The following is a 7,634-nucleotide window of genomic DNA, read 5'->3' as shown; positions in this document are numbered from 1 at the left end:
CCAGCACTCACGGCTCTGGGTGGGTGGGGCAAGAGGGGGCCTCGCAGGAGCCCCTGTGCGGCGAGGGATCCAAAACGCTGCCTCCGCCACAGGGCGGAGGAACGGAGGGCGTCACAGGATCGTGGGCCCTGGGCCCTGACGCCTCGGAGCACTCCCTGCTCCCAGCGGGCCCGATGTGGTGGAACCTCGGGAGCACGGGAGCCGGGGGAAGGCCGCGGGCCAGCGGCTCGGGGGTCCCCGATCCGAGCCCCGCGGCCCCGGGCCGGCGGTGACGGCTGCAATCCGGCGGGCACGGCCCGGCCGGGCTCTTGGGGCAGCCAGGCGCCTCCTCGGGCGTCTACGGCCATACCACCCTGAACGCGCCCGATCTCGTCTGATCTCGGAAGCTAAGCAGGGTCGGGCCTGGTTAGTACTTGGATGGGAGACCGCCTGGGAATACCGGGTGCTGTAGGCTTTTTCTTTGGCTTTCTGCTTTTCTTTCCTTTTCTTCCAGACGGAGTCTCGCTCTGTCGCCCAGGCTGGAGTGCAGTGGCGCCATCTCGGCTCACTGCAAGCTCCGCCTCCCGGGTTCACGCCATTCTCCGGCCTCAGCCTCCCGAGTAGCTGGGCCTACAGGCGCCCGCCACCTCGCCCGGCTAATTTTTTCTCTTTTTCCTAGAGACGGGGTTTCACCCTGTTAGCCGGGATGGTCTCGAGCTCCTGACCTCGTGACCCACCCGCCTCTGCCTCCCAGAGTGCTGGGATTACAGGCGGGAGCCACCGCGCCCGCACGGCCTGCTGCAGGCTTTTTTGGCTTCCCCGCTGCCTCCCTTCCCCCTACAGTCGCCATGCTTCCCAACCTCCCCTGACTCTGCTCCCCCTTTACCGCCCACCTACACCCCCGCCGCAGCCGGGGTCCTCCTCCTGGGGGTCCGCCCCTACTGCACGCCGGGCAGCAGCGTCCCACCGCTTCCGCCTCGCCGCCGCCCCGCCAGGCGCCCGGCTCCAGCCTGGGAGGGCAGGGGGCCGGACCCCAAAGTCGCAGCCGCGGGGTCCCGTCCGTTCGCGGTGCCTTCCCGCTCCCGGAACGCCCAGGCCATTCAATTCACCCATCGGGCGCCGTCGTCGCACCCTTCCAAACCGGGGCAAGGGGCGGGCAGGGGCAGCGGGTGCCACGGACGCCAACCAAGACCTCGGCTCCAGAACGCATGGGCTGCTTTACCCGGGGGAAGGACATTGCTTCGCCAGCCACCAGGAAAACAGTCCCTGTGCACCCGGGATTCCCAATGCCCCCGACTTCGTGTCCACGACTCCAGTCCCGAGGACACGCCAGAGACCCAGGCCTCCGGGCCCGCCCGGTGCCACGGCTCCCGCCAAACGGGCGGGCGCGCTCTGCAAATCTCGGGGCCCGCCGCAAGGCACCCAGAGCACAGGGAGGTGCCAAGAAAGGCAGGAGCCTACGAAACCCACCTCCAAAGCAAGCAATTCATCCAAGAAAAAGCCCGTCTCAGCGCTCCGTCGGTCCTCTCGCACGGACCGCCTGGCCCCCGTGTTCTGGCGCAGCCCAAGCCCCCTCCACCCTATCCCGACCTGCTCAAGAGGGCGCTGCCTAACGGAGCCGGACGCTTCCTCTCTCAGTCTCTATCGCTCTCGCTCTCTAGCTCCCTCCGCCTCTCTCTTCTAGGTTTCCCCGTGGACCTCGCGCTACTTCTGCCGTTTTCCCTCCGTCTCTCTGTCTCTCTCTCTCTTTCTCTGTCCCTCTCTCTTTCTCAGCCTGTCTGTCTCCTTCCCTCTCGCCCTCCCCTCTCTCTGTCGATCGCTGTCTCTCTCCCTCACTCGGTTTCTATCTCTCCATCGATCTCGTCCTTGCTCTCCTTCAAGCCGCGTGTGTGTGTGCGTGCGCGTGTGTGTGGGTGTGCGTGTGTCTGTGTGTGTGTGTCTCTGTGTGTGTGTGTGTCAGTGTGTGTGTGTTTCTGTGTGTGTGTGTGTCCGCGAGCGCGCGTGCGAGCGCGCCCGGGTGTGTCTGTGTGTGGGGGAGTGGATTTGCTCCTGCTGGTGGTGGGGTGTGTCTGGGTTTCTCTCAGGCCCTCTCACCCGAGATCAGGCCGCCGCCCCTAGTGCCAGCCCGGCGCAAAACGGGGCCACCCCACGACCGGCTACACCCCACGCCCTCTTGCCCCCCGGCCGGGTCTTGGTCGAGACCAGCGACCGTGGTGGGGGCGTTGTGAGAGAAAGGCACCGCGCGGCTAGGCCGGCTGTAGGCCTTTGGCCAGCACTGACGGCTCTGGGTGGGTGGGGCAAGAGGGGGCCTCGCAGGAGCCCCTGTGCGGCGAGGGATCCAAAACGCTGCGTCCGCCACAGGGCGGAGGAACGGAGGGCGTCACAGGATCGTGGGCCCTGGGCCCTGACGCCTCGGAGCACTCCCTGCTCCCAGCGGGCCCGATGTGGTGGAACCTCGGGAGCACGGGAGCCGGGGGAAGGCCGCGGGCCAGCGGCTCGGGGGTCCCCGATCCGAGCCCCGCGGCCCCGGGCCGGCGGTGACGGCTGCAATCCGGCGGGCACGGCCCGGCCGGGCTCTTGGGGCAGCCAGGCGCCTCCTCGGGCGTCTACGGCCATACCACCCTGAACGCGCCCGATCTCGTCTGATCTCGGAAGCTAAGCAGGGTCGGGCCTGGTTAGTACTTGGATGGGAGACCGCCTGGGAATACCGGGTGCTGTAGGCTTTTTCTTTGGCTTTCTGCTTTTCTTTCCTTTTCTTCCAGACGGAGTCTCGCTCTGTCGCCCAGGCTGGAGTGCAGTGGCGCCATCTCGGCTCACTGCAAGCTCCGCCTCCCGGGTTCACGCCATTCTCCGGCCTCAGCCTCCCGAGTAGCTGGGCCTACAGGCGCCCGCCACCTCGCCCGGCTAATTTTTTCTCTTTTTCCTAGAGACGGGGTTTCACCCTGTTAGCCGGGATGGTCTCGAGCTCCTGACCTCGTGACCCACCCGCCTCTGCCTCCCAGAGTGCTGGGATTACAGGCGGGAGCCACCGCGCCCGCACGGCCTGCTGCAGGCTTTTTTGGCTTCCCCGCTGCCTCCCTTCCCCCTACAGTCGCCATGCTTCCCAACCTCCCCTGACTCTGCTCCCCCTTTACCGCCCACCTACACCCCCGCCGCAGCCGGGGTCCTCCTCCTGGGGGTCCGCCCCTACTGCACGCCGGGCAGCAGCGTCCCACCGCTTCCGCCTCGCCGCCGCCCCGCCAGGCGCCCGGCTCCAGCCTGGGAGGGCAGGGGGCCGGACCCCAAAGTCGCAGCCGCGGGGTCCCGTCCGTTCGCGGTGCCTTCCCGCTCCCGGAACGCCCAGGCCATTCAATTCACCCATCGGGCGCCGTCGTCGCACCCTTCCAAACCGGGGCAAGGGGCGGGCAGGGGCAGCGGGTGCCACGGACGCCAACCAAGACCTCGGCTCCAGAACGCATGGGCTGCTTTACCCGGGGGAAGGACATTGCTTCGCCAGCCACCAGGAAAACAGTCCCTGTGCACCCGGGATTCCCAATGCCCCCGACTTCGTGTCCACGACTCCAGTCCCGAGGACACGCCAGAGACCCAGGCCTCCGGGCCCGCCCGGTGCCACGGCTCCCGCCAAACGGGCGGGCGCGCTCTGCAAATCTCGGGGCCCGCCGCAAGGCACCCAGAGCACAGGGAGGTGCCAAGAAAGGCAGGAGCCTACGAAACCCACCTCCAAAGCAAGCAATTCATCCAAGAAAAAGCCCGTCTCAGCGCTCCGTCGGTCCTCTCGCACGGACCGCCTGGCCCCCGTGTTCTGGCGCAGCCCAAGCCCCCTCCACCCTATCCCGACCTGCTCAAGAGGGCGCTGCCTAACGGAGCCGGACGCTTCCTCTCTCAGTCTCTATCGCTCTCGCTCTCTAGCTCCCTCCGCCTCTCTCTTCTAGGTTTCCCCGTGGACCTCGCGCTACTTCTGCCGTTTTCCCTCCGTCTCTCTGTCTCTCTCTCTCTTTCTCTGTCCCTCTCTCTTTCTCAGCCTGTCTGTCTCCTTCCCTCTCGCCCTCCCCTCTCTCTGTCGATCGCTGTCTCTCTCCCTCACTCGGTTTCTATCTCTCCATCGATCTCGTCCTTGCTCTCCTTCAAGCCGCGTGTGTGTGTGCGTGCGCGTGTGTGTGGGTGTGCGTGTGTCTGTGTGTGTGTGTCTCTGTGTGTGTGTGTGTCAGTGTGTGTGTGTTTCTGTGTGTGTGTGTGTCCGCGAGCGCGCGTGCGAGCGCGCCCGGGTGTGTCTGTGTGTGGGGGAGTGGATTTGCTCCTGCTGGTGGTGGGGTGTGTCTGGGTTTCTCTCAGGCCCTCTCACCCGAGATCAGGCCGCCGCCCCTAGTGCCAGCCCGGCGCAAAACGGGGCCACCCCACGACCGGCTACACCCCACGCCCTCTTGCCCCCCGGCCGGGTCTTGGTCGAGACCAGCGACCGTGGTGGGGGCGTTGTGAGAGAAAGGCACCGCGCGGCTAGGCCGGCTGTAGGCCTTTGGCCAGCACTGACGGCTCTGGGTGGGTGGGGCAAGAGGGGGCCTCGCAGGAGCCCCTGTGCGGCGAGGGATCCAAAACGCTGCGTCCGCCACAGGGCGGAGGAACGGAGGGCGTCCCAGGATGGTGGGCCCTGGGCCCTGACGCCTCGGAGCACTCCCTGCTCCCAGCGGGCCCGATGTGGTGGAACCTCGGGAGCACGGGAGCCGGGGGAAGGCCGCGGGCCAGCGGCTCGGGGGTCCCCGATCCGAGCCCCGCGGCCCCGGGCCGGCGGTGACGGCTGCAATCCGGCGGGCACGGCCCGGCCGGGCTCTTGGGGCAGCCAGGCGCCTCCTCGGGCGTCTACGGCCATACCACCCTGAACGCGCCCGATCTCGTCTGATCTCGGAAGCTAAGCAGGGTCGGGCCTGGTTAGTACTTGGATGGGAGACCGCCTGGGAATACCGGGTGCTGTAGGCTTTTTCTTTGGCTTTCTGCTTTTCTTTCCTTTTCTTCCAGACGGAGTCTCGCTCTGTCGCCCAGGCTGGAGTGCAGTGGCGCCATCTCGGCTCACTGCAAGCTCCGCCTCCCGGGTTCACGCCATTCTCCGGCCTCAGCCTCCCGAGTAGCTGGGCCTACAGGCGCCCGCCACCTCGCCCGGCTAATTTTTTCTCTTTTTCCTAGAGACGGGGTTTCACCCTGTTAGCCGGGATGGTCTCGAGCTCCTGACCTCGTGACCCACCCGCCTCTGCCTCCCAGAGTGCTGGGATTACAGGCGGGAGCCACCGCGCCCGCACGGCCTGCTGCAGGCTTTTTTGGCTTCCCCGCTGCCTCCCTTCCCCCTACAGTCGCCATGCTTCCCAACCTCCCCTGACTCTGCTCCCCCTTTACCGCCCACCTACACCCCCGCCGCAGCCGGGGTCCTCCTCCTGGGGGTCCGCCCCTACTGCACGCTGGGCAGCAGCGTCCCACCGCTTCCGCCTCGCCGCCGCCCCGCCAGGCGCCCGGCTCCAGCCTGGGAGGGCAGGGGGCCGGACCCCAAAGTCGCAGCCGCGGGGTCCCGTCCGTTCGCGGTGCCTTCCCGCTCCCGGAACGCCCAGGCCATTCAATTCACCCATCGGGCGCCGTCGTCGCACCCTTCCAAACCGGGGCAAGGGGCGGGCAGGGGCAGCGGGTGCCACGGACGCCAACCAAGACCTCGGCTCCAGAACGCATGGGCTGCTTTACCCGGGGGAAGGACATTGCTTCGCCAGCCACCAGGAAAACAGTCCCTGTGCACCCGGGATTCCCAATGCCCCCGACTTCGTGTCCACGACTCCAGTCCCGAGGACACGCCAGAGACCCAGGCCTCCGGGCCCGCCCGGTGCCACGGCTCCCGCCAAACGGGCGGGCGCGCTCTGCAAATCTCGGGGCCCGCCGCAAGGCACCCAGAGCACAGGGAGGTGCCAAGAAAGGCAGGAGCCTACGAAACCCACCTCCAAAGCAAGCAATTCATCCAAGAAAAAGCCCGTCTCAGCGCTCCGTCGGTCCTCTCGCACGGACCGCCTGGCCCCCGTGTTCTGGCGCAGCCCAAGCCCCCTCCACCCTATCCCGACCTGCTCAAGAGGGCGCTGCCTAACGGAGCCGGACGCTTCCTCTCTCAGTCTCTATCGCTCTCGCTCTCTAGCTCCCTCCGCCTCTCTCTTCTAGGTTTCCCCGTGGACCTCGCGCTACTTCTGCCGTTTTCCCTCCGTCTCTCTGTCTCTCTCTCTCTTTCTCTGTCCCTCTCTCTTTCTCAGCCTGTCTGTCTCCTTCCCTCTCGCCCTCCCCTCTCTCTGTCGATCGCTGTCTCTCTCCCTCACTCGGTTTCTATCTCTCCATCGATCTCGTCCTTGCTCTCCTTCAAGCCGCGTGTGTGTGTGCGTGCGCGTGTGTGTGGGTGTGCGTGTGTCTGTGTGTGTGTGTCTCTGTGTGTGTGTGTGTCAGTGTGTGTGTGTTTCTGTGTGTGTGTGTGTCCGCGAGCGCGCGTGCGAGCGCGCCCGGGTGTGTCTGTGTGTGGGGGAGTGGATTTGCTCCTGCTGGTGGTGGGGTGTGTCTGGGTTTCTCTCAGGCCCTCTCACCCGAGATCAGGCCGCCGCCCCTAGTGCCAGCCCGGCGCAAAACGGGGCCACCCCACGACCGGCTACACCCCACGCCCTCTTGCCCCCCGGCCGGGTCTTGGTCGAGACCAGCGACCGTGGTGGGGGCGTTGTGAGAGAAAGGCACCGCGCGGCTAGGCCGGCTGTTGGCCTTTGGCCAGCACTCACGGCTCTGGGTGGGTGGGGCAAGAGGGGGCCTCGCAGGAGCCCCTGTGCGGCGAGGGATCCAAAACGCTGCCTCCGCCACAGGGCGGAGGAACGGAGGGCGTCACAGGATCGTGGGCCCTGGGCCCTGACGCCTCGGAGCACTCCCTGCTCCCAGCGGGCCCGATGTGGTGGAACCTCGGGAGCACGGGAGCCGGGGGAAGGCCGCGGGCCAGCGGCTCGGGGGTCCCCGATCCGAGCCCCGCGGCCCCGGGCCGGCGGTGACGGCTGCAATCCGGCGGGCACGGCCCGGCCGGGCTCTTGGGGCAGCCAGGCGCCTCCTCGGGCGTCTACGGCCATACCACCCTGAACGCGCCCGATCTCGTCTGATCTCGGAAGCTAAGCAGGGTCGGGCCTGGTTAGTACTTGGATGGGAGACCGCCTGGGAATACCGGGTGCTGTAGGCTTTTTCTTTGGCTTTCTGCTTTTCTTTCCTTTTCTTCCAGACGGAGTCTCGCTCTGTCGCCCAGGCTGGAGTGCAGTGGCGCCATCTCGGCTCACTGCAAGCTCCGCCTCCCGGGTTCACGCCATTCTCCGGCCTCAGCCTCCCGAGTAGCTGGGCCTACAGGCGCCCGCCACCTCGCCCGGCTAATTTTTTCTCTTTTTCCTAGAGACGGGGTTTCACCCTGTTAGCCGGGATGGTCTCGAGCTCCTGACCTCGTGACCCACCCGCCTCTGCCTCCCAGAGTGCTGGGATTACAGGCGGGAGCCACCGCGCCCGCACGGCCTGCTGCAGGCTTTTTTGGCTTCCCCGCTGCCTCCCTTCCCCCTACAGTCGCCATGCTTCCCAACCTCCCCTGACTCTGCTCCCCCTTTACCGCCCACCTACACCCCCGCCGCAGC

General features: G+C 67.0%; 4 non-coding genes across 4 annotated transcripts; all 4 read left to right on the top strand.

The window, feature by feature from the left end:
- Positions 1-335: 335 nt before the first annotated feature.
- LOC129529887 (5S ribosomal RNA) lies at positions 336-454 on the top strand. The gene has a single exon (XR_008675403.1). It is a non-coding gene; the product is annotated as a 5S ribosomal RNA (ribosomal RNA).
- A 2,129-nt stretch (positions 455-2,583) lies between these two features.
- LOC134758060 (5S ribosomal RNA) lies at positions 2,584-2,702 on the top strand. The gene has a single exon (XR_010132856.1). It is a non-coding gene; the product is annotated as a 5S ribosomal RNA (ribosomal RNA).
- Positions 2,703-4,831: 2,129 nt separating this feature from the next.
- Positions 4,832-4,950, top strand: LOC129529938 (5S ribosomal RNA). Its single transcript, XR_008675457.1, has one exon. It is a non-coding gene; the product is annotated as a 5S ribosomal RNA (ribosomal RNA).
- Positions 4,951-7,079: 2,129 nt separating this feature from the next.
- LOC129529952 (5S ribosomal RNA) lies at positions 7,080-7,198 on the top strand. The gene has a single exon (XR_008675473.1). It is a non-coding gene; the product is annotated as a 5S ribosomal RNA (ribosomal RNA).
- The last annotated feature ends 436 nt before the right edge of the window (positions 7,199-7,634 follow it).

Source organism: Gorilla gorilla, chromosome 1 (genome assembly GCF_029281585.2).
Source record: "Gorilla gorilla gorilla isolate KB3781 chromosome 1, NHGRI_mGorGor1-v2.1_pri, whole genome shotgun sequence".
NCBI classification, from domain to species: Eukaryota; Metazoa; Chordata; class Mammalia; order Primates; family Hominidae; genus Gorilla; species Gorilla gorilla.
The sequence above is the reverse complement of the archived record's forward strand: the minus strand, read 5'-3'. Positions and strand labels throughout refer to the sequence as shown.